This window comes from Felis catus, chromosome X, assembly GCF_018350175.1.
Source record: "Felis catus isolate Fca126 chromosome X, F.catus_Fca126_mat1.0, whole genome shotgun sequence".
NCBI lineage: Eukaryota > Metazoa > Chordata > Mammalia > Carnivora > Felidae > Felis > Felis catus.
In genome coordinates, this window is record NC_058386.1 from 40,168,228 (window position 1) to 40,194,124 (window position 25,897).

Sequence of the window (25,897 nt, forward strand, 5' to 3'; positions counted from 1 at the left end):
TGGCTTTGCAAGTCCTCCCCATGCATGATTTCAACACAATTGCCGGCTATGTTCAAAGTTCCTGGTATGTATCTTATCTACCATACTGAAAAGACAAGTCAGAATGCACTGCTGGGACTTATCAACGACAAGTAAAATTTCCTTAAACTGCCATACCGTCAGATTGTCATTATTTAATCACATAATTGTGAAAATGCCATTTAAAAGTCAAGAGATGAAAAGGATGGGTGGATGGATGGGCGGATGGGTGGGTGGATGGATGGATAGATGGATGGGTGGATGGGCGGGTGGGTGGGTGGGTGGATGGGCGGGTGGGTGGATGGATGGGCGGATGGGCGAGTGGGTGGGTGGGTGGATGGATGGGCGGGTGGGCAGGTGGGCGGGTGGATGGGTGGATGGATGGGCAGATGGGTGGGCGGATGGATGGATGGATGGATGGATGGATGGATGGGTGGATGGATGGGCGGATGGATGGATGGATGGGTGGATGGGTGGGTGGATGGATGGATGGATGGATGGATGGGTGGGTGGATGGGTAGGTGGATGGGTGGACGGAGGGATGAATAAGATATACAGGTAGAGAAGTAGGTAGGTAGACAGATGGTTTTGTGACCAAATGACACCTTCCACATGGGGAAAAGAGGAAAGAAAAAGAGAGTCTATGGATTCCCCTATCTTGTGGTGCTGAAATCAAGTCACCTCATCATTCATAAAACCTTGATGGTTCTCACACTCCAGCTAATAATGGAAGAGTTACCACTCGGGAACTTAACTCTGTGTGTGTGTGTGTGTGTGTATGTGTGTGTGTGTGTGTGTGTGTGTGTGTAAATCAAGGCAACAACTGAATTATTAAGGACTTCCCAGTCACCTCGCTCAGGACGCTGTAACAGAAGCCAGAAGATGCCATCAGAGACCCAGTAGCCAGATGTAGCTACTGATTACAAAAGACAGGATCTACACTGGCTACTGAGCCATTGAGGGTACCTACACACGCCAGCAGCTAGGTGATCCGCAGCCTTCTGGGGAGGGGTTCTGTGGAAGGAAAGAGAAAAACATCAATCCTGGAAACTTACGGGGAAGTGATATCAATGGATTTCAATTCCGTATTTTCTTTATTGACATAGCTGACAATAATCCCATGTATACAGTTTTAAAACAAACCTCTAGATTTATTCACTCAGTGTATATTGATTGAGTGGTATTGAATCAAGGGCCAGATACTCTCCCAGGTGCTAGAGATCCAGCAGCAAACAAGAGATGAAAATCCCTGCCTTTCTGGGCACATGATTGTGAGAAAATCTACAACTGATTACCTGGCACGTGTTTGCAGTAAAATGTTATTATATGAAAAACTGATCAATTACAGTAAAGAAATAATATTTCCCCACTATAAATTGAGGATGATAAAGTTATTTCTACCAAATGTCTAACACACCAAAGAAACCTGCAAAAAAGAGATGTCACCAAGTATTCAAAGCAGCAGCTCACCAGTATGTCAGTTCCAAGCTTTCCTCCCCTAATCTGATGTCGGAAGACAAAAAAGTTCGAGGATAGATGTCCTCTCCATGGATGCATTCATTCATTCATTCACCCCAGAAATGCCTACCGAGTGCCTTCTCCGTACTTTCTGCTGGGCCCCGGAAGTGTGACACTGACCAGAGGCCCTGCACTCATAGAACTGAGTGTCTAAGATCCGAGGGGTGTGTAGGCAAAGACAAAAAAGAAACTCGATTGATATGTATGACCGTTTCACAGAGTAATGGGACAGTAAAGAGGAACGCTATTTGCATAGGTAGTCAGGGAAAAGCCTCATTTGAGCAGATCCTTGGAGGAGGAGGAGGAGGAGAAGGAGGGAGGTGGAGAACCTGTCACAGACCTGGGGTGAGAAAGAACACCGAGGAGAGAGGCAAGAGTCAGAACAAAGGCCCCGAAGCAGGAAAAAGCCCGGTGTCTTCGAGAAGGCACTCTCATACTGGCACATGACCACCGTGGCCAATTATTATTTTTGACTTTTAAGATTACTTAGAATCCTACCTTCTTATGAATTTAAAATGCTTTGGCTGTCACTTTGAAAAGACTGAGGAAAGTTATCATCAACTGGAAGAAAGCCTATACTTAGAACTTTAATTTTTTTTTAACGTTTATTTTTGAGAGAGAGAGAGCGTGAGCGGGTGAAGGGCAAAGACAGAGAGAGGGAGACACAGAATCTGAAGCAGGCTCCAGGCTCCGAGCTGTCAGCACAGAGGCCGACGCAGGGCTCAAACCCACGAACTGCGAGATCATGACCTGAGCCACAGTCCGGCGCTTAAACGACTGAGCCACCCAGGCGCCCCAATACTTAGAACTTTAAATCACGGCAATCCGACTGGACATGTAGCTAGACCACGGAATGACACTGAAATATTCGTGGCCAGGAAAAGCGCCTTTAAAAAAAACTGTGTTGGCTGTGAGAAAAGATGACCGGCTTTCTGGGAGTTCTAAATACATACATTTCAAAGGAATGATTTAACTATTTAATCACAGATGTCTAATTTTAAGACAGAAGCTACTTGCCAAGTTCTAATAATGGTGTTTCACCAGGTGGTTCGCTCTTAGGGGAGGAGGGTGAAATTTACAAGGTGAAGTAGGTTTTTGTTTGATTGGTTTTTTTTTTCTTTTTCCATTAAATTAAAACCAACTCTATGGTGAAGGACATTTTGGCCCTGCCTGAAAGCCCGGGCAGAAGTACCAAAGTGGAAAAAAAAAAGACTGCTTGTGCAGGTTTGGCTGAATCTCACCCTCAGTGTAAAATGAAGCATTTTATAGAACACGCCAATTTATTTTTCATAAGCCGCTAAGACTAAATGTTCATAACTCTACTTTTATGAATAACACTGACAATTACAGTGAAGCAAGGGTTCAATTTGGTTAGTTTTAATGCCAAAATCCAAAGGATTATCTTTTATAAGTTTTGGTCCATATTTAAATTAGAAGAATGAACGATACTTTTAATTGTTAAAGCTTGCCCTGGCTATCCTCCAAATGTTCCTAAATTTAAAGAACTATGAAGTTAATGTGGTCTTTCCCCCCCACTCCTTTTACACTTATCTAGGTAATACCAAAAGGGAAAACTAAGTAAGATTTTACTAAAGACTGTACTATAGATTACTGTCAGCCACTAACACACTTTTAAAGTTATTAAAATATAGAACAGAATATCTAAGAAATATACTATAACACAGAGTATTAACCAATAGTACATTTTCAAAGCGTAGGGCTACCTGGGTGGCTCAGTCGGTTGAACGTCCAAATCTTGATTTCAGCTCATGATCCCAGGGTTTTGGGATTAAGCCCCGCATTGGGCTCTGCACTGAGTGTGCAGCCTGCCTAAGATTCTCTCTCCCTCTGCCCCTCTCCCCTAGTTGAGCACGCACTCAATCTGAGATGAAAAAAAAATTATTTGATTTTAATTTTTTAATGTTTATTAAGCATTAAAGAGATATAGAGAGAATGAGACAGAGCGTGAGCAGGGGAGGGGCAGAAAGAGAAGGAGACACAGAATCCGAAGCAGGCTCCAAGCTCTGAGCTGTTAGCGCAGAGCCCCGCGCGGGGTTCGAACCCACAAACTGTGAGATCATGACCTGAGCCGAAGGTGGACGCTCAACCGCCTGAGCCACCCAGGCGCCGCCCCCCCCCAAAAATAAAATGTTTAGATAAAAATTTTAAAGAACCATTTTCAGAGTTTATAAGTAAAAGTCAAAGAAAAGGAATTGGGTCCAACTGAAAATGTCACATTATATATAATTCCATTATCTAGCAATTAAGAAGCCAGCTAAGCCCAGGGACGGGTGACAAAACTATAACCAAGGTACTTGCTGCTCAAGTCTCATTCACGGTGCAAGCAAACAAAATAAAGACAACGGATTAAAAAATTTCTGTCCATTCAAGCTAAAGACCATTTATTCGAGGTGTACAGAATGGGAAAGGGAGTTTGAAGGAAGAAGACTGATGAACAGTGAAGCCTAACACCTGCTGTTGGAAAGCCTGGTTGGAATGGAGATAAAGCCCATTTCTTGAAATGTTAACCTAGAATTTGAAGAGCTCACTCTCCAGAATTAGAACAGGGGTGACCTATAAACCAAATCAAGAAGTAAAGAAGCCCACTGATGTTTCAAGCTAAGATGACAGATATAAAATGGCATTCTCATCAAAGTTCCACTAGAAATGCAAGAAACGCAGTGTCGCAGGTCATTCAACGAAACAAGAGTAGACTTACCCTGTCTCTTTTAAGGGATTATTGGGACAATTCTATTTGCCCCACCCCAAAGTATCACTGACTTTAGAAATTGTGGTTTTTGGAAAGAAATTTAACCCCAGGCACTGTATTTGGAAGTCAACAAAGAGGGATGAATAGAACGTTGACTTTCCCAAGTCAAAATGGTCAAGTTTGACTCTAGATGTCCCCTCCAACACCCACCCATGCGATTTCGCATATTTTAGTGCATGTCCCAGTAGCTTTCGGAAACTAAATAGGAATACAAATATATCTATGGATCTGACAGGACTCACCCCAGAAAGCTATTTTAACAAAGTCAGAGTTTACTTTAGAAAGCGAACAAAAATGGGGCGCCTGGATGGCTCAGTCGGTTAAGTGTCCGACTTCAGCTCAGGTCATGACCTCATGGTTCATGGGTTCGAGCCCCACATCGGGCTCTTTGCTGACAGCTCAGAGCCTGGAGCCTGCTTCCGATTCTGTGTTTCCCTCTCCCTCCCCCTCCCCCACTCATGCTCTCTCCCCAAAACGAATAAACATTAAAAAAAATTTTTTTTAAATGAACAAAAACGGCCTCCCATGGGGTAGATCTTATGTTAAGTGCTCTTAACACACACACACACACACACACACACACACACACGGACATAAAGGCAGCTTTAAGAGGTGTTGCATATGTCTGTTACATCTCGATTGTGGTGATAGTATCGTGGGCATTTGCATATGTCCAAACTCATCAAATTGCATACAAGAAATACGTACAGTTCCTTGTCGATCAATCATATCCCTCCACAAAGTTGTTGACCAAAAACGCAAAAACAACTACCAAACTGCCTCCAGTGTGGTTAAGAACAAAAAATCTAATGAACTCAACCAGCCAGCCCAGGGAAGAAATGTACACATATATACACACCGGGCCCCATGGGGTGAAACTATGTCAGAGGGAAAAAAAAAAACAACCCGACCCAACCTTTTAAACACAGGTGACTAAGTAAAGTACATTCTTGCGGACCTAGATTCCTTTTGGGTTACGTTAAGAGGTATGTGAGCCAGGGTCTCACCATAACCAGCACGTGGTTGCAGCCCATCCAACTCCTGCATACCTGAGATCCTGTGACCAGACGGACCAAAAACATTTACACCAGCTGATGGTCACTTGATTTTCGCATCGCTCTATTTAGTAAATTGCTCTGCAGGTCAACCTGAAGCCTGAGGTGAACATTTTCTGAGACGTTCCTGCTCAAGACATTTTTTTTTTTAAAGGACTTTGCCTGCCAGATAATTCTAGTCCGAACAGGCCTGGGAAGGGATGGGGTTGGCACGAGATCCTAAAACAAGCTTGCAAAGGCGAAACCACTTAGAGCCCATAAAGACAGACCCAGACTAGTTTCTTAAAAATACTATTTAGCAATTAGACACATGCCTTTAATCCTTCTCAACGAAAACCAAATTTTTTTTGCTTTTTTACACAATCACTGGATGAAAACATGAATCATTTGGCTCATTAAAAACACTCAAGAGAAAAAGGATGGTCTTCACCTAAGGAACAGCCTTTTTTTTATGGACAAGGTCCAGAAATTAACTGAACTTCCATCCATGTGCAAATATCTCTCTGTGTCACTCTCCCTCTCTCTGAAAGAAACCACTCAATTCACTTCATACAATGTCTGCAGGTGCGCAACTGCAGTGAGGAACTCTTATCACTGAAGAAGAAAGGTCATTTGCATTCTATCAATGGTAAGTAAAAAGAGAGTTAAGATCAAAACAAGGTGATTCTTCTGAACCTGTAATTACCAAACCAGGCAATTCGACCAAGATTCTGTGACTTAGCCCTTTACTTTGTCACAATTAACCCCCTACTCCTTTTCCATTATTACTGGGGTCTTTCAAAATGTGTCAGTATCACAGACACGTAAGTGTTGCAGGTTTCATTCAGTATCAGATGTCCACCAGGCCTCTGCTTTCGCCGCAGCACCAAACTCCCTTTTGTCACCGAATGTGCTCACGGTGTGAAATTCTTCGTTTAGTCTTTCTTTGCTCTTCCCATCAAGTTTCAGAGGATCTCCATTCCAGGAAAATTCTTACGTATCCTTATCCTTTAAACAATACATGCTTCCCAACTTAGTTTTATGGTGCCTTTCTGTAACATTTGTGGGTGTTTATAGGAGCAACCTATTTACTTGTAAAGGAGCCAGTTTCCTAACAGAAGTATAGGCCAGTGACAGCACGTTCCTATATAATCCCTTGAGGGTACCGAAGAGTCCTGGGCATTCAGGAAGGTTCTCCTAAATGCCTTCATTCCACAGGATAAGTAAGCAAGATCTACTGTGGTGCAATGCAAACAATTGAGACAACCGAACAAGTAACAGTGGAGGAGGGAAGAGAATAGAAGAAGGAAAAGAACAAAAGGAACATCCACATGTTACGGTTTCTTTGGCTCACGATGGTTTTACAATGAACTACACTGTAATCAAATGAAGCCTCTTCCGAAAATCATAGCTGTCTACCAGAAGTCGTACTGGACTTCAATTATTACGAGGTCCGTGGTAGTATGTTGATTTTTTAAATTATTGGTTTGGGTAAATGACTCATACCACAAAGGAAAAGGGAAGACGGCTAACGGATACGTGTGAAGGTTTGGAGGGGCCAATAATAACCGTTTGAAAAGGTGGAGGGCTACATGTATATATCATGCTTGCTGACACTATCTGATGACCTAGCGGTTACAATACCCACAAGATATTCACCAGGGCAAACAGGATGATAACGTGGATTCTACTATGTAGCCAAGAGAAAACAGGAAAGTTGATGGAGATTTATAAAAGACTGTTCTGATGTGTGTTACACTGGGGAAAGGGACAGAATTGGGTGTTTTTCAGTTTCTAGAGAATGGAAGAAAGACAGCCTTATAAAGTCCCAACCTGCACATCAAATATTTGCTCCCAGAGCGATCTCCACCCAGTGGATGTGTGGCCACTTCAACTGGTCACAAAGAAACCAAAGGTAGGGGCGCCTGGGTGGCTCAGCTGGTTACGCGTCAGTCTCTTGATTTCAGCTCAGGTCATGAGCCCAGGGTTGTGGGACCGAGCCCCGCGTCGGGCTCTGCGCTGAGCATGGAGCCTGCCTGGGATTCTCTCTCTCTCTGTCTCCCTCCCTCTGCTCCTCTCCTGCTCATGTTCTTGCCTGCGCCCTCTCTCTCAAAATAAATAAACATTATTATTGGGCAGTACTGAGTTACTACCACCGAAACACTTTCTCTCCCTTCTTCCCTCATTAGTTGATGCTCGACTGGTCTAACACTCAGTACGTTTTTGACAATATATGGATGATTCTGCAGAGTACATGTCAGCGTTTAGAGAGACACTATCAATCTAATTAAAATGAGCCAGATTCAAAAAAATAACGAAGAAAATATCAAAGGATCAAGCTCTCAACTTAGAGGAAGAGGGCTACTTAAGACAGAGGGCCACTGGAAATGACAAAGAGTTAGGGCGCCTGGGTGGCTCAGTGGGTTGAGCGTCCGACTCCTGATTTCGGCTCATGTCATGATCTCACGGTTCGTGGGTTCAAGCCCCACATTGGGCTCCGCGCTGGCAAGTGCCAAGTGCGGAGCCTGCCTGGGATTCTTTCTCTCTCCCTCTCTCTCTCTCTCTGTCCCTCCCCGGCTCACTTGCACACACGCTCTCAAAAAAAAAAAAGGAAAACAATAAAGAGCAAGGAGAAGAGACAGAGGTCAATACAGCCAAGAAGAAAAGGGGTGTAAGAGAAGCCTGACACCCAACTACAGCACCTAGGCACTCATCAATGAGGTAAGGCTTCCTGGGCTGTCCTGTTACACTAGGTAGAAGAGGAAGGGGGCTCAGTTGGTTAAGTGTCCGACCTCGGCTCAGGTCATGATCTCACGGTCCGTGAGTTCGAGCCCCGCATCGGGCTCTGTGCTGACCGCTCAGAGCCTGGAGCCTGTTTCCGATTCTGTGTCTCCCTCTCTCTCTCTGCCCCTCCCCCGTTCATGCTCTATCTCTCTCTGTCTCAGAAATAAATAAACGTTGAAAAAAAAAGTTAGCAAAGGTGAGCATCCAGAGTCCGAGAGAAAGGGAAGACTAGTCACAGTCCTGAGCAAAAAGGCAAGAGATGAAGGAAGGAAGTCTTTCTTCCTGTGCAAGGTGGGGGAAGACACAGTGGCAAACTTTATCGCTAAGTTGAAAGGGGAAATAACAGAAACACAACTGTTGTTTATACTCATGGCAAGTAACACAAGGGAAATCTGTTTCCCCTTTCTGTGAGTGGAGAAAGGCATCAGGAGAGACACTTGGCACTGAAGGGTAATGTACAACCTTGAAAGGACTGGTTACGGAGGACAGGAGAGGATGTGTCTACCGAAGCAGTGCCTTTCAGTCAAAAAGGAATAGCAAAACGCCCTCATGTACAGAAAACGGCAAGGCCTAAGAAGCTAGAAGATGGGGGTGCCTGGGTCACTCAGTCAGTTCAGCGTCCGACCCTTGATTTCGGCTCAGGTCATGATCTCACGGTTTGTGGGATCGAGCCCCGTGTCTCCTAGGGAGATGTGACAAGCCAGGAACGACCCCAACTCACCGAAGTCCAGAATCACCTGGTCCGCTTTACAACTCAACGATCCTAGCCCCACATTCATTCCCCTGCTTCCCGTTCCTCGCTGGCAGACAACGGCATTGAAACTATTCGAATTTCTCCCTGACAATTACGATTCATTCTGACATGAGCTCCCTTTTAAGTCCTATCCTGATGATTGAACTTTTGTGTCGTCTGGGGGAACAAACTGTTAAAAAAAAAAAATCTATACAATGTAATTCTTTTCATGCTGAGAGGTCAAATTCATCCTACTGCTGTACTCACTAACAGTTAACATGCCCACAGGACAGCTATTGGGGCCCCAGAACAGGGATGGAATAAATGGAGGGACTTCAAACAGCAGAATCTAGACGATTTGGTGAAAAACCAAAATAAAACAAAACCAAAAACAGGAGAAATTCCTTCCATTGACTTTCATGCTTGGGCAAAACCTCACTATCTCTGTGCCCTCAGAGGATTACATCTCCTGATTTTTCTAAGGTGAAAATAAACCTGAATGAGTTTTAAAACCATCAATAGAAAGTTTAGAAACTGGAACTCTCCAGACCCGAGTCAGGAAAACAAGTCACGATTTGTTTTCCATGTACAAGGATGGACAGACAGAAAACTCGTAGGGAAATTGTCATTTTACCAACACAGCAAATGACAAGTTACAAGACAGCATTTTCCAAAGTGTATTCAACTTTGGAGTATTAAACCAAGAGACAAGTCCACACACACACACACACACACACACACACCACAGTTCTATGAATCTCTTAAAATATGGGAAATGTTACCGAGGTACTCTATGCTTCTCTTGAAGTTTCAATACAAACATAAAAGGTTCTGAGAAGTCCTGCAGGAAAGAAACTTAATTTCATGGTTGTTCAAGCCAGTGTTTCCTGAACTTATTCAACCAGAGAAGTTTTTCCCTGTCTTCTGAAAACATGTTTTGTGAAAGGCCATCCTAGGGAGTAAAAAAGGCTACAACGGTCCCCACGTTGTTCATCACGTCAGCTGGGGAGGACTTTGGTTGGCAACAGACCCATCAGAAAGGAAGAGGGATACTAAAGAAAGAGGGCCACTGAATGTGACAAAGAGCAAAGAGAACTGTCAGTCAACATAGCCAACGAGGAAAAAGGTGCCAGGCATGGACGGGCCAACCTTCTTAGCTAAGTAAACCCTAATGGCACCTGCCTTCAGCTCTTTAGTGTCCTTTCAAACCATGAGTTTTAGGCGTCAGGACTCAACTAAGCACTGTGTAGTATCTTTTGTTTTTGTTTTTGTTTTGTTTTGTTTTTGAGAGCTAGAGAGAGCACAGATGAGCAAGAGAAGGGGGGGGAGGGTCAGAGAGAGAGAAACTGCCCAGCGCAGAGCCCAGTGCGGGGCTCGATCCCGCGAACCGTGAGCTCATGACCTGAGCCGAAATCAGGATTCGGACACTTAACCGACCGAGCCACCCAGGTGCTCCAGGACTGTTTGGTATCTTTTAAAGAAAAGTTGACAATAATCCAGCGCACAAGATTTCACGTATCATGAAACGTGGCAATGTTGATGGAAGCCACAACGCAACTAATGGAGTTAACTTAACTCTAATGGAGTTAAGTATCGTGCCATCAGTAAGCACGCCTGATAGGGAAATCACATAGTAAATATCAATATCCGCTGCGAATACGATGTTTACGGGCTACCGTGGCTCTTTCACCAAATGAGTCTTTGGCCCTTAGAACATTCTCGTGAAGCCTGGGGTTGTATTACTACCCTTCTAGACAACGGGAAACAGGATTAAAGACCATCACCGCGGGCAGCTCGTATGCAAACAGAGGAGACTCTAGTAAGTGACAAACCAATGAGCAAAGAACCCTGGCCAAGTACCCAATGACATGAATTTGGGGAAGCAACAAGGTACAGTAGGAAGAATGGTGACCTCTCCCCAAGAAGTTGGGGGCTCTGTGATCCAGGCAAACAGCTTGGCTTCTCTGGGCTGCAGCGTGTGCCCCAAGAAAACGAGGGGAATATTGATCCTACCGATAACAGGACGGTGGAGATGATCACACAAAATGAGGTTTACCAAAGTACTCTATCAATGTCCCCGTGCTCTGCAAATAGAGTTACTTCTCTAACGGTGGTAGAATCTGAAGGTGGGATTTTCATCTTTGCCATGTGAACCCTGCTGCAGAGGCTTTAGCCCTCCCTCATCATATGGCGAGTGCTACAGGAGTTGTGTTTAAGTTGCCGATGTTTCTACACGAGGCAGGTAGCTGGCCCCACAGTGCTGGACAAGATATGTCTGGAATCATCTGTTTCAATGCCCTGGAAACAGGAGGAACTAAACCTATCCCATCTATTACGTTCGGTTTAACTTGGGTTTCTCATCTGCGCTAGAAGGTTATAGATCTATCCCCCCAAAATTAAACTTTCATCAGGTTTTTTTTTCCCTAAGAGAGGCCAAGTCTTTATTTTGTCAAATAAGGGCATTTTTAAATGCTCCATCTACTAGCATCATGATCGCTCATTTTTTTAAGTTGTTTTTAACTGAGGAATAACTAACACGCCATAAAGGGCACCTATTTAAAGCATATAATTTGATTAAGCTTTGACATGTGTCCACACCTGTGAAACTATCACCACAACCAAGATAGTGAAATTATCCACCAGCCCCAAAGTTTCCCTGTGCCTTCCTGTAATCCCTCCCACTTAGCACCCGAAGCAACCAGGAATCTGCTGTCCTTATGAATTTCTTTTGCATGTTCTAGAATTTTACATAAATTGAATCACACAGTGTGTCCTCTCTTCTGTCTGGCTTCTTGCACTCAGGGTGGGGTCCTCTATGTTGCGGACTACATTAATAACTCACTTCGTTTCGTTCTTGAGTGGCATCCAACATACGGATACACCATAGTTTGATGATCTATTCACCTGTTGATGGACATCAGGGTTGTTTCCGGTTTTTAGCTATTACTTATAGGAGCAGAAATGTCTGCACCATACGGTAGGTGTATGTTTAATATCGTAAGACTTTGCCAACGGTCTTCCAAAATGTGCCATTTTACGTTTCTACCGAAATGTATTAGGAGAGTTCTAGATCATCCGCAAACTTGCCGACCCTCGAATGAATGATCACCTGGTGTTTCGGTTTGCATTTCCCTCATGACGACTGATGGAGAACATCTTTTCACATGCAGATCTGTCATTTGTCTCTCTTCTTGGGTAAAGCGTCTGTTCAAACCGTTTGCCCCTTTTTTTCTAGGCTGTGTCTTCATTATTGAAAACTCCGTCGGCTTTAATGGGTGGTGCAAAACGGACACCTAAGAACTCGGGTCGAAATTTCACATTAATTCACGGGTCCCCGAGAGGATCAAAAAACCTCACCAATGCCGAACTAAAATACTGTCCAAATGTTAGGACAAACTTGAAATTCTTTTAAAGCTAGAAAAGAGTGGGATTATTTTTACTGGTATTGCCGCTAACTCTACATAGGCTCAGAGCTCCATCACTGAACAAAATAATCCTATTTCCGCGAGTCGCAGTGGTACCTAAACCATCTTAGTTCTTCCTCAGCGCCATCAGCTTAAGATCCCCAAAGTTCCTGTCCCCCGGGCCACATTTCACGCTTTGTGCTCAGTGCGTTCTAATCCCTGAAGATTCCAGTTTGCAAAAAGAATTTCTCGCGTCAAACTCGCACCCACGTTCAAAAAGCGACGCAAGGCCAAACCTCTTTCGCACTTGTTTGTGCAATCAGTTATGGCTACAGTCTTCCTTTAAGATCTACAGAGTAGGCTAGTTTGAGGGCAGCTACAGGCTTTCCTTTGAGGAAAAGCAGGCCGGGTTCTGCCGTGCGGGGCCACTGGTTCGCAGCTCAATTGTTACAGTTGATGTGGGTTTCCTGGAAAATGACTCTGCTGACCACATCCACATTCTGAAATACTTTTTGAGAACTTGTAACCAAACTGCAGGAACTGACTCATTTTGCAGCGCCCAGACACCACACAGGCGTTCCAGAATGGACTCCAGTCAAAGGCAGAAATAGCAAGGCCTTAGAACACAGGCAGCAAATGGCCTATTTATATGGGGGAGACAAGGGGGGAAATCCCGGGATGCATGGGGCAAAACGGCGCAGGCCCCGGGAGACCATCGGAGGTGACCGGCTTTAGGAAAAAGGACCAAAGAGAACACAACGACTTCATGAGTTAACACATGTGTTGCCCTCAAAGCTAGAAGTCAGAGACCAGGTGGCAAAGGGACCTTAACATCTAGCTCTCTATCTTTCACCTAGAAAGCAGATTCGGTTGAGACACGTACACGGGGGAATTTGGGGGCCACTGGGTCTCAACTCCCATTCCTGAATTCCTTGATAAACCAGGAACACACCCCCGCCCCCCCATGTCTCAGGAGCTAAACGGGGATGGACCCCCAGGTCGAAGATGACAGACAGAAGTCACCTGGGCTTCAGACCAGAAATCTGCAGGTACCCTGGGGGGGCGGGGGGTCTCCTACCTCCTTCCTTATCTACTTCTACACCTTTCTCTCTCAACTCCCAAGCTCATCCAAGGGGGCTGGCTTCCACAGGAAGTGCCAACTCTCAGCTCCCTTTCTCCCAGTCCAGAGTTCCCACCTCCACGGAGGTGGCGGGGGGGGGGGGGGAACAAGAGCAAACCAGGCCCTCCTCGGGCAAACACTCTATGTTCCCCAATTACTAATTTCTCCAACCCGCAAGTGAAACTCTCAATCTCTCAGTCAGTTTCAGCCAGAGGCAGTGAGGAAATCCGGTCCAGTTGAACTAAACTATAAATGACAAAACCAGTTAACTCTTTTCTGCAGGTGGGGTCCCTGGCTCAAAGAATAGGAGTGCTAACCCAAATGCATAACTAACTAGTGGAAAGTCAGGCGAGGCGGTAAGAAAATAAAGTCTCAACGGGGGGGGGGGGGGCGGGTGAAGGAAGATAAACGTGGACAAGACGTACAAACAGCTCTCAAGGCCTGTGGCGCGGTGCGTGCCGTTAGACCTGGTTGCGGGGTCCAATGTCGGTAAAATGACGTGTATACGCATTTTACGTCCGCTCTCACTGATGCCACGTCTGTTAACACAAAAGGGAGGACTTCTAACATCAGATGATGACAAAGCGGATGATGACAAGGGACGGCAACCCATCTGCAGCAATCGACTCTATCTTTAAGAAATTGCAAGGAAGCGAACATACAACTAAGGGACCCCAAAAAGAAAACACGGAGTTTTTGACACAGAGTTACGTGGAAACCAGGGAAGTTACCAACCCTCAGCTGTTTCACTGAGTATAAAATCAGCAAAGACGTGCCCCTTGGAGAGTGAAGCATTAACCCACTTTTGGCTCCTTGGCTGATAAGGAGTTGCTAGCTCAACTTTCTCTCTCTGTCTCCCTCTTTCCTCCTCCCAAGGTTTTCAGGTAATTTAAAAGACAAAAGTGGCATTCTATCCAAAGAGAGCCCTGTGTAACTTGTACACAACTCCAGTTATGAGGCACCATGGGCTGGTCTCTCTGGGATCCCTACATAAAATCACCCATACTCTCGGAACGCCATCCTCCTTCTCTCTAGTTATCGTCTCCTACTTTCCAGCAGCTTCTGTGGCCAACAAGGCCCTAGGAGACCTGATATTCACTACCTCCCAGACCTCATCTGCTACCTTCCCCCTTGCTTACTGTTCCACACTGGCCTCTTTTCTTAAGAGTTTTTCCAAGTTTGGGGTGCCTGGGTGGCTCAGTCGGTTGAGCATCTGACTTTGGCTCAGGTCATGATCTCGCGGTTTGTGAGTTCAAGCCCCGCGTCGGGCTCTGTGCTGACAGCTCGGAGCCTGGAGCCTGCTTCCGATTCTGTGTCTCCCCCTCTCTCTGCCCCTCCCCTGCTCACGCTCTGTCTCTGTCTGTCTCTCAATAATAAACGTTAAAAAAATAAAGTTTCTCAAGTTTATTTATTTATTTTTAGAGAGAGAGAGAGAGAGCAAGCGGGGTAGGGGCAGAGAGAGAGAGAGGGAGGGAGGGCGAGAGAGAATCCCAAGCAGGCTCCACGCTGTCAGCGTAGAGCCCGACACGGGGCTCGAACTCATGAACCGTGAGATCATGACTTGAGCTGCAATAAACAGGCACCTAGGTGACTGAGCCACCCAGGTGCCCCAACACTGGCCTCTTTTCTAACTCATGGACATACCAAGCTTGCCCCCAACTCCACTGGAGTGGTTTTTGTCTTCTCTGCCTACAATCCTTTTCCTCCGCATACCTGTGGGTAAGTCTCTGAGCAAAGTATCACAACATCAGAGAGGCCTTTCCTGACAGCCCCAGATAAGCCGCTCTTCCTGGACCCCTCGGGTACTCCTCTGTCTGACCTAAGTACCTACTGACACCTGGCTGTCCGCCTCCCCCCACTGCCATGCGGGCAGGAACCCTGTGCATGGTCGTATTCCCAGACCCAAAACACCACCCGGCCCGTGGGAGGTGTGCAACACGTTTTTGCAAAATGCACATTTCTCTGCCAATTGTTCCACGACAAGCCTATGAAGTCTAGTCGGCACCCGGGACAATTTCTGTTAACCCCTCACCCAAACGCCCCGTACTTCAAGGGCCAGGTGGACGGAGGTTAGAAGAGAGCCCATATCCCCAAGCATTAGAATGCAGGCAGGACCGCGGGGGAGGAAGAATAGATTCCTTATGGGTAGAAGAGAAGGAAGGGTTTCACCTTTGCTGCTGTGTGGTCAACCCTCTACCAGAAAACACACACGGTTTGTGCCAGGACAAAGAACCTGAATGGTTAGTTATGTGTTGTTGTTGGCTTCTCCCCCCCCACAAAAAAAAAAAAACGTGCCAAATGACTCCCAGGCTAAAAATCACCAAGTGTGAGGGGCGCCTGGGTGGCTCAGTGGGTTAAGCGTCCGACTTTGGCTCAAGTCATGATCTCGCGGTATGTGAGTTCGAGCCCCACGTCGGGCTCCGTGCTGACAGCTCAGAGCCTGGAGCCTGCTTCGGATTCTGCGTCTGCCCCTCCCATGCTCATGTTCTGTGTCTGTCTCTCAATAATAAATAAATGTTAAAAAAATTTTTTTAATAAAAAAATAATCACCAAGTGTGAGTACAAATCCTCCTCCCTCCGTATCTTCCTCTCCCCAAAAGAGAGGGTATCCCTCGTGGTTCCCATCCCTACTGAAAGACGTTTTCCAAAATCTCACAATAAATTTAATTGAGGGCACAGCAGGATTTCGCCCCCCCCCTCCAAATTAGCCTAAATCCTACTTAAAAAATCTTTTCCAACACATCGTTGCGGTCTCTTCATGTGCTCCAAACAGCGAAAGGAGTTGAAAGCTTGGGGCTTCTTAGACTGTATTTCCTGCCACATTCCCTACTAGGGGGCCCTTCCTCCGCCACCATCAAAAAAGAAAAGAAAGAAAGACCATTTCTCTGCATTATTTTCCTGTCACAAGCCTTTTCTCTCCCTTACTTTAAAAAAAGGAAGCCTGGCTGCCAAAGGAAGATGCTTAAAGACTTTTATGAATGTCAGCCTGTGAAATGTGCAAAGGATCAAATAAAAGATGGAGTCACTGAGGGGAAAGGCACAAAGAGTGGGCTGCCTTCCCCTAATGGACCCTCACACTGCCATTTCTTTCATCTGTCTGCAGGTAGGCGTTGAATGAGTTGTGTGAGAATATGGATAAAGGAAGGAGGGGGGGGAGAGTGGGAGTGAGGGAGGGGAGGAGGGAGGGAGGAAGGAGGGAGGGAAGGAAGGAAGGAAGGAAGGAAGGAAGGAAGGAAGGATTATTATATCCTCCTATATCCTCCTACGGGCAAGGTCAATCCAAGGCCAAGAGATGTTTTGAAAACATTTCTTTTTTTTTTTAATTTATTTTTGCGAGGAAAGCTGGAAAGTGGGGTAGAAGCAGAGAGAGAGAGAGAGAGACAGAGAATCCCAAGCAGACTCCACAATGTCAGCGTAGAGCCCGACGTAGGGCTCGAACCCGCCCACCGCGAGATCGTGACCTGAGCCGAAGTCAGAAGCCAACTGACTGAGCCACCCAGGTGCCCCGAGATTTCAAAGCGCCCTGAACCCGTCAGCTTGGGTAGCTTGCCCTCACCTTCCAAGTCAAATTCTCACTGAAAGAGGAGGAAAATTCTCAAATGTGAACCCCCTCTCCCACACTCTGAAAATGAACTCCTCATCCAAAGATAGGCTTTTTATGCACATCGGTTCCTGCAATTCTTTGCTCGGCAGTTTCGCCCTCCTAGACAGCACCCAGAACTAGATGCGGATAAAGGAGAAAGACATCAGTCACTGCGGATTCGTACTCATTTTCCATTTCTAGGGATTAATTCCACGCCAGATAGAAGAATCTCCAGAAAGGTTAATAACCGTGCGTCCCTGGGACCCAAAGGCTCACAAACTTCTCACTTCCACCCCCACTTTCAAGTGAAAACATTCGAGAAAAAAAAAAAAAAAAGCAGGGGAAGTTACATGAGTAAATTTGTGAAGCGCGTGAGATCAAATGAAAACAAGGAATTCCCCTCCTGGCCTTTCGTGGCCTAATTTAAACTCATAACACACAAATGACTAAAACTGCCCCCGCTGATCTGTGAAGTAAGAAACAGAAAAAGTCAACTGTGTATTTCACTATTGAGAGGGCCAGGCTCGGAAGACGTGACACTTTGCAGAATAGAAATGAGAAGACCATTTCTGAGACTTTCAGGTTCAGTCAACTTTTATTCTGCTTTTCTGCCTATTTGGATTTACATTCTGGTTCCAAGGCTTACCGGGTGAATGGCCCTACGCACGTTCCTTTACCCCTGTGCCTTAGTGTCCTCATCCATGAAACGGGCCCCCCCAGATCGCGCCAGTGGGATGTCGAGGGGATTGAAACGGTCAGCGCGGACAGAGCACTTATAACGGCGCTCTGTTGTAACAGAAAAAGAAAGACACATACCTTAGAATGGATCCACAGGCCTTGCGACCGAACTGAAGCCTGTTCCCAAAAGGATCCGGGAAGGGCACTCAAGTGTGTGAAGCACCATGATTCCAGGGACCACAGCAGGGGCTTTACACGTGGTCGTCTCATTTCCTGCCATAGCCCCGTGAGCCTCTGAGTCCTGACCCTCCACTCTCGAGGGCTTCTGGAAATAAATGGACTCATTTACTCACCTAGCGAGGGGCAGGATGCGCTTAAAGCACAGGTCTGTTGGTGCCCAAAGGCTAGACCTCTGGGGGAGCAAACGCTTCAATGGGTGCCGTGAACGGGCACCTTCTTGGGGTCACCGTAACCACTGCCACGTACTTGATCCACTCACTAGACAATGCCTGGAGGTTTGGAGATTGTTTCCCCAGGTGATCAGAACTTTGAAAGCACCCTGGAAAGCTTTGCTGGGCTCGTACAAACTCAACTCAGTTTCTCTCAATTGTAAGACCTTCGGGTCTCACTTTACACAGATGTCACACACATCCTAACGGAGAGAAATCGATGGGCTTTCATTGAAAAAGCCTTTATCCATCTACTTTTAAGAGAGGTGGGACAACAAAGCATTCTTCCAATGCCACCACCAGCAATGGGTTTTTAGTGGAACAGGTGCTTATGGAGAATTAAAGTCTTCCAAGGCAGAAAAAGAAGATCCTTTAAAATAAAACCTTACCTTCCTTTTCACAATCGATGACTCCACCTTCTACCTTAAAGGAAGCCGTTACACTGAGCTTTTAAGCAAGGTATTACTTTATCATCGAAAGCAATGAGAAACTATTTTGCTATTAAAATGTAGCAAAGAAAAACAAAATGTCCCAAATATTGTATCGACTTACAAAAGCATATTGTATTCAGTTTTACAGGCATCTCACCTGTTCCTTTAGGAATTAATTTAAAGAAAGAAAATCAACTATTTAAATGCTCTAAATACTTTGGAATGTGCAAACCAGAATCAATATAGGATATTATGGCAATAGGTTATAGTTGAGAACTTAGGAACCTGACCCACAAACTGTCCAAGATTTGATCACTTATATTCTTTTTATGTTTTTTAAAGTTTATTTATTTTGAGAGACAGAGACAGAGACAGAGAGAGAGAGAGATTGAGCAGAGGGAGGGGCAGAGAGAGCGAGAGAGAGAGAGAGAGAGAGAGAGAATCCCAAGCAGGCTCTGCACCATCAGGGCAGAGTCCGATGTGGGGCTTGAACTCACAAAATGTGAGATCATGACCTGTGCAGAAACCAAGAGTCACATGCTTAACCGAATGAGCCATCCAGGGACCCCTAATCACTTACATTCCTTAGTGTAATTTTGTAGAATTGTCTTATATTGAAATTTTTCTTAATTTCCAACCCCCCAAAAAAATACTGGTACCAGGTAGGTGAGTTTAACATGTTAACCCCTGGAAACATGAGTTTCCATGTTTTCACTGGAATAAAAATTTTGCATGGTTCCCCAGCTCCCTATCTAGATTGAAGGCAGTTCACAAAGCATGGAAGTATTTTACTTTGCATATCCTCCTTAGTCCTTTAAAATACGCTTGATTTTAAAAATCCTCAATGATTATGTTCAAATTTGGCTAGTTTCCTCTCCTGAATGAAGCCATCAGTTCTCCGAATACTGACTGCACAATCAAAGCTGTTGAAGAAATTCTCGTGGCTGTGAATACAAAAATGGTAACTAATAAGTAAGAGAAATCCAAAGGGCAGAAAAAATTTCATTACCGACAGCAGCCTGAGACTGATGGGAGGGACTATCAGACGGAGATCAAAGAGAAATAAATCGAAGATCCTTACATTTGTTCAAAAATAACATTTCTGCTAGTGATTGACTGAACCAGCAAACGAACACAGAAGTAATACATCAGGGAGAGACAAGTGCTAAGAGGAAAAATGAAGCAGGGTAGAGGGACAGAGAATTTGGGAAGGAGAATGGGGAGGTTGCTCTCAGCTTGGAATGAATTTTTTTTAGCCCTAGAAATGCACAGGTATTGAAGAGACACCTTATATACTTGTTTGAAAAGTGCTGTTAACAAGTTTCTTTTTGTGGGGCACCTGGGTGGCTTGGTGAGTTAAGCAACCGACTCTCGATCTCAGCTCCGGTCATGATCTTGCGGTCATTCAAGGTCATGCAACTCAAGTTCCACAGACTGCTTGAATCCGCCCCCCCCCCCAAAAAAAAGGCCCTTGCTTTGTCCCAACGTGGCTCCCATGCCAGGGTGCTCACCCCCTCTGAGGTGACCCTATGCCTTCCACAGGGCGCACACCACCTGCTGGCTCAGGGGCCCAGAAAATGTCTATGAAACGACTTTTCCCTGCTACTCAAGATTGTTTCCTTGGGGCTGAGGAAAGAGTTGTTTTGTGCGTCTTAATTTTTCAAGATCAAGAAGTCCTGCTGCCTGCTGGTGGAGATCAGTGCTGGCAAGCCTGTAAAGAGATTAACAGCCTCTCACACCCCTGGAGCTCCCACACTCCCACCCAGGAGGACCTGGGAGAAGCATTCCACTGCAGGCTCCTGGCCGTGACCACGGGGGCGAGGTCATCGGCTTCTGATGACAGCAGGGCACCGGGTGACCTAGGAATCAGGTAAGTAGCTGACCCACCCCTCTGACTCAGCCAAGACTTCCTGTGCCACCGGCGTCTCTCAGACCTAAGTGGGCTCATTAAGGGCAGACCGCGTGGGCGGTGTCACACTGGGCAAGTCGCTTCCCCATTGTGTGCATCAGGTTCCCCGCGTAAAACAGGGGTGAACGGATTGGCGATATTCACTTTTTGCGAGGATTCAATATAAGTTAAGGTAGGTAAAGCATTTGATACGTCTAGGGGCCAGGACACTGCTGTGGGCGTCAGTGATGCATTTACATCAGTGCCTGGCACATGAGAGGAGCTCAATGTGTTGTCAGTAATTAGAGGTCCACCGACCTGTATCGGACACTGTGATCATTACGATGACGATCTGATAACGGTAACAGGGGGAACTCTTCTACCCATGAAAACTCCCAGGGGGTCTGGTACAGCACTCCGTAATCAAACACCAGTAAACCATACGAACGCTTGTACTAAGTGGGATAAATAGAGACTATATATAAATAGCCTCCCCCCTCAGTTCAGGTCATGGTTAATGACCAAATAAATAGTCAAAACCACTTAGGAGCAGAACATAGGAAGCCCTTCAGGCATGGAAAATCCATGACTCCCTAATTAATCTATGCCAAACAGTATCTAAACCACCCCTCCCCCCTCCAAATACAGGGCACCGTAAGAGACTCGGTCAACCGAGTCACTTCTACGAACGGCAGGTCTTAAAGTAGTTTTTCACTACAGGACGAAATACTTGGGTTTTACCACCATTTCCAGGGTACAACCTTCTTTCCCACAGGAAACAGACAAGCTATCAAAGGGCAAATAACTGACTTCAAAACATGTGCCTTAAAAGAATACAGTGTTCTCCGCAGTCAGCCCAGAGGAGATGAAGAAACGTGCTATGCCAAAGTGGTTAAAGGATCCTGCCACCAAAGGATTTGCACCAACCCATGGAAGCCGACCTCTCCCGTCTCTTTATTAGCCCCATATGTTGTTATTTATCTTCCCCAACTTTTCGGACCCCTTTCCGTGGATTCTATTCCTCAAGTATTTGCTTTGTTCGAAACCTGTGTTTACCACTCCCATGGCGATCCGGACACAAAGGCGAGTCAGGAAGACATGGAATGAATGGAGGTACTTAATGTTGCTTCATGGTTTTTTCCCCTTCTCATTATCCTCCTACTCAATGAGACTGTAGTGGGAGGTCTGAATGACATTTCCAAACCGAGAACTTAAAGCTACATTTCAACACCCAACCCCTCAGTTGTCATAGGAACAACACTAGGCGGCTTATCTAGATTCTAACAAACAGCCACTTGTTTCGCTAAGAAATTAAGCCTCCTCCCCCAATCAAATATATACACACACCCCATATACCTAACCTTAAAAAAAAATACTTGTGGATAAAACTGTATACTACACCAAAAACTTAAGAAACAAGCCCAAAGGGAGCATGTTCATCTCCCTGAGTATGCAAATATCAAATGCTATTTGCGAGAAATTGTTTTGAGGTCTGTCACTTGACCTGCATACCTTCAGTCTGTAGTTTTTACAAGCCCCACAAAGCCAAGGTGCTCGTATCTTTTCAGAGCACACAAAAATAATACTCTCCATAACCCCAGTAGAGAAGTCAGGGCAATGTTAATGGCATTTATCCTACATGTATTTTTAAAACTTAGTAAGTTGATAACAAAAGAGCAAAGAGAATTAAAACCATGAAGAGCTAAAGGAACTCTTCTGGAATATACTTCCTGGCATTTACTGTTTCCACCTGCTTCTGCTTCCATTATAGTTTTACCACTCAAAACAACGGCTTCTCAGTGGATGAGTAAAACCTAATACTTAGAGGCTTTTTTTTTTCTCATTAAGCATGGCAGTAGCCAGATTATTAAATCATCAAGTTTTGCCCAGGTATTTACATGAAATACAGAGCTCAAGGTAACTGCGAATCACAGAACACAAGCTAACAATTGGATAGAAGTTACCTGTAAATATCTCAAACCTATAAATTCAGGGGCTTCAGGGAAACCAGGAGAGTTTTTCCTGTCCTCAGCCACACCTTAATTAAAGTCAAATAACCTGTAACAGTCACACGTTTGGATCACCAATCTGGTTTGCTGGCCATGTTCACGTTGCTTTTTGTTTCTTTCTTTGAAACTAAATCCTGATACCGGAGTTTTGAGAGCTCTTAGTCTGAGCAAAATAGACCTTACAAGTCATTCTGTTTTTTATGATACGTTTTTCTCCTTTTCAAGTTAAGGATTTTTAAGATTTTGAAAGTAACGGAATGGGAAGCAAAAGTCAGACGGGCAGATTCGACTTTCAATTTGGCTTAAGGTACTTAAAAACAGAAATCAACAGCATTATGTCCTACAGAACCCCAAACGTAACCACTCTGTCAGTAACGGTTTTAATTATATATAGTCACTTTCACAAAGGAACATCACCAAAACTACCTATATCATTGCTAGCAGTTAAATAACAACATTTTTTTTCCTGTCGGATTCTATAAGGAGACATCACATGGTTGCTCGTAGTGACCAATAAGAAACTAGTAAGATCAGGTAGCCACCCCCCACCCCCCATTCTAACTATATTTTCTTATTCTAGTCCCCCTTCCCGGCACATTCATTCTTAAAAAGCCAAATCAAGAAATCAGACACTTTAAAATGTAAAAAAACCTATTACCAGCTGAATCAGCCCCTCGCGATCGGTAGGAAATGTTTCCAATGCATTACTTAAACTTTCATTTTGTAGAGTTCTAAGTAAATAGTTGTCATCCTCGGGTAGAGGGAGGGCTAGGAGGGCAAGCTGGGGAATTCTGAAAGCAACCCTTCAAATATTATACAGACTATTCAGACTAAATGGAAACCTATACCCATGGACTATCAGTGCCCCAACTCTACCAAACAGCCCGTTTGATTTGTGTCTCCCCACTGAAAAGAAAAAGGGGGAGGGGAAGCCAACTGGTTATATTACATGTATTTGTCTAAACCGGCAAAGCCCAGCTCATCATCTTTGTTAATAACCTGGCTTCTTCTCAGACTTTATGGTATATTCCTGGGCGACTTCTTTCGAGAATTCCTCCCTGTTTATGTGTTCTCTGGTTCAACACAGTTGTTAGGGGTCTGTGAACAATTTTACAATCCCCACGTACACCATATGATATCTATTAGGGAGTGATGCCACTCTTCACTTACCAATTCTGGATAAAGCAGTATTTCCTGGTGACAGAATGCTGCTGCTTCCGTTCGCTACAACTCCCTCTTCACAGCTTGATAAATCTGATTATAAAATGTCTTTGTTCCAGATCACACGAGGCGCTTTTCCTGCGAAAGCTTTCTAAAGAGTTAACTGCATTTCATTCCTGTTACAAAACGAACAAGAACAAGGGGTGGGGGGGTGGGGTGGGGAACAGGGAGTTAAGTCCACACAAGTTCCTGGCAAAAAAATTTTAGCTGCATTTTTCTGAGTTTAATCAGTAAGCTATATTAAAGTGACAGTTACCAGTTCGGGGAGCCGGAGTTTGATCAAGTCGGCCACCACCGGTGTTGGGTGTCTTCTAGTGATGTGCAGACCCCAAGGAAGAAGTCACTTGGTCATCTATCACATGTAGCTGAATCACTGGACACCCGCCACCCCCCCCCCCACACACCTCCACCCTTGTTGAGCAGCACTCCGGGCAGGATGGTGGCTGGACACCCAAAGCAGGACCTCTTATAGGGACCCGCCAATTAGCTGCTGACCAATCACAGACAGCACCTAGTACCTAAGTCACATGACAGGGCAGTCCCTATGACTGCAGGATTTCTGAATTACTGGGGTTACACAAAGGACACTCATTCAGGAAAAGAGAAAAAAAAAAAAGCCATAAGCCGAAACAGAAAACGCCCAGGCTGTGACAACTCCGGCTTTAAAACAGGGAACACCCGAACTTCACACAGACCGAGAGAAAGCCACAGCCAAGCCAGGATGAAAATCAGGAATGCCTGGCACTTATTAAAAATTAATCCCAAAGCAAAGGCTGAGTTTACAAACCCACGTCAGCTATAAATACACTCTTCCTTCCTCTACAGTCTCCCCGACAATTCTGCATTCTAAACGTCTTTAGTTCAGAAGGCTCCCGTGAGCCTCGCGAAAACTCCGGTAGGAAACTGGGTAAGAGACGCGAGCCCCTTCTCTTCCCATCCCCTCAAAATACCCCCAACGGAGATTCGAGGTGCGCCATCAACAAGTTGCTTAACCAAAATGCATTCCTTTCAAAATGGTTGGAGAACTCAGGCCAAATTAAACCTTGTCGTGACACATTTGTACGGTAGCTACCAAGTCATATGTGTCTCCCCCCACCCCCACTCTCTCTCTCTCTCTCTCTCATGCAATCGTTTTAGGCTGCTCACATCAAGAACATTCTCATTAAGTAAATGAGTCCCCCCCCCACCACATACTAGCTACCAATCTATTTATGTTTAACACCTCCGATTTACTGCTTACACATTTATGTCCTAGGAAAAATTCAATTGTGAAAACCCCCTACCATTTCTTTGCCCCCTCCCACCCGAAAACGGTACTTACAAATGTGGTCTGTTTGGGTCTGTCAGTTTCTCCCCCTCCCCCGACATCTGAAGCCAAAACATGCGCTCAACTTCATCCTTCAAGCCTAAAGGCCCTATTTTGATCGTGCAAGGCTGCAACGGCTCTTTCTCCGAGGCAAGCCCAGAACACTGTGCTGCTGGCCATTCCCAATTTATGGAAGGAAGCGTATGTCAAACAAACCAGGTGATGACTCACACTGCCTCCCCCAGCCACATTTTCCCTAGAATGGGAGGGTAGCGTAAGTGCAGCCCATTTGGATGTGACTCAGTTTTATGAGACTGGTGATTGTAGTTCATCTGACAAGCTCACATTTTTTTTTTTTTTCCTTTATAACGTGTACATTTCAGGATCAGAATGCACGTTCTAAACCGTTTCAAAGAACTGGACCGGGGAAACGAGAAAGTTGCAAGATTATTTTTAAGGTACGGCAAAGCTCTGGTTCTAGTCCCAAATCCTTAAAACTTCCTGATTATCCCTTGAAAATGTCATACCTGAGGCAACCTAACCTTTGCGTTCACAGGGCAGCCGTAAACGAATTTTATACATTTAGGTCTACTAGAGGCTTTCACCGGGGGAGGGGGGACTCAGACTCTTTCTGTCCTGAGGACCCAACTGCAAGTCCAAGTCTGGGGCCCACGTGGCAGGTTCTTCAGGAAGTGGTCTGGAGCATAAGAGCCACGTTGAGGCTTTCACTTTTGCATTTACTGCAATTCACATACTAACCTGAGCTTCTCTCTCTCTCTCTCTCTCTCTCTCTCTCTCTCTCTCACACACACACACACACACACTCATGCAATTCAACCACATCACACGCACACTCACACAAATCTATACAGTCCTCTCATCCCAATATGCTAAGAGCTGCAAGAGAAAAACTTGGAAATCATCAACTGTCATCTATGAAAATTCCCATTA

General features: G+C 45.2%; 1 long non-coding RNA gene across 1 annotated transcript; it reads right to left on the reverse strand.

The window, feature by feature from the left end:
* Window positions 1-458: 458 nt before the first annotated feature.
* Window positions 459-24,064, reverse strand: LOC123383403. The gene is made up of 3 exons (XR_006593098.1): window positions 23,897-24,064; window positions 23,590-23,756; window positions 459-1,032 (listed from the first exon to the last, which is right to left on the reverse strand). It is a non-coding gene; the product is annotated as an uncharacterized LOC123383403 (long non-coding RNA).
* Window positions 24,065-25,897: the final 1,833 nt, after the last annotated feature.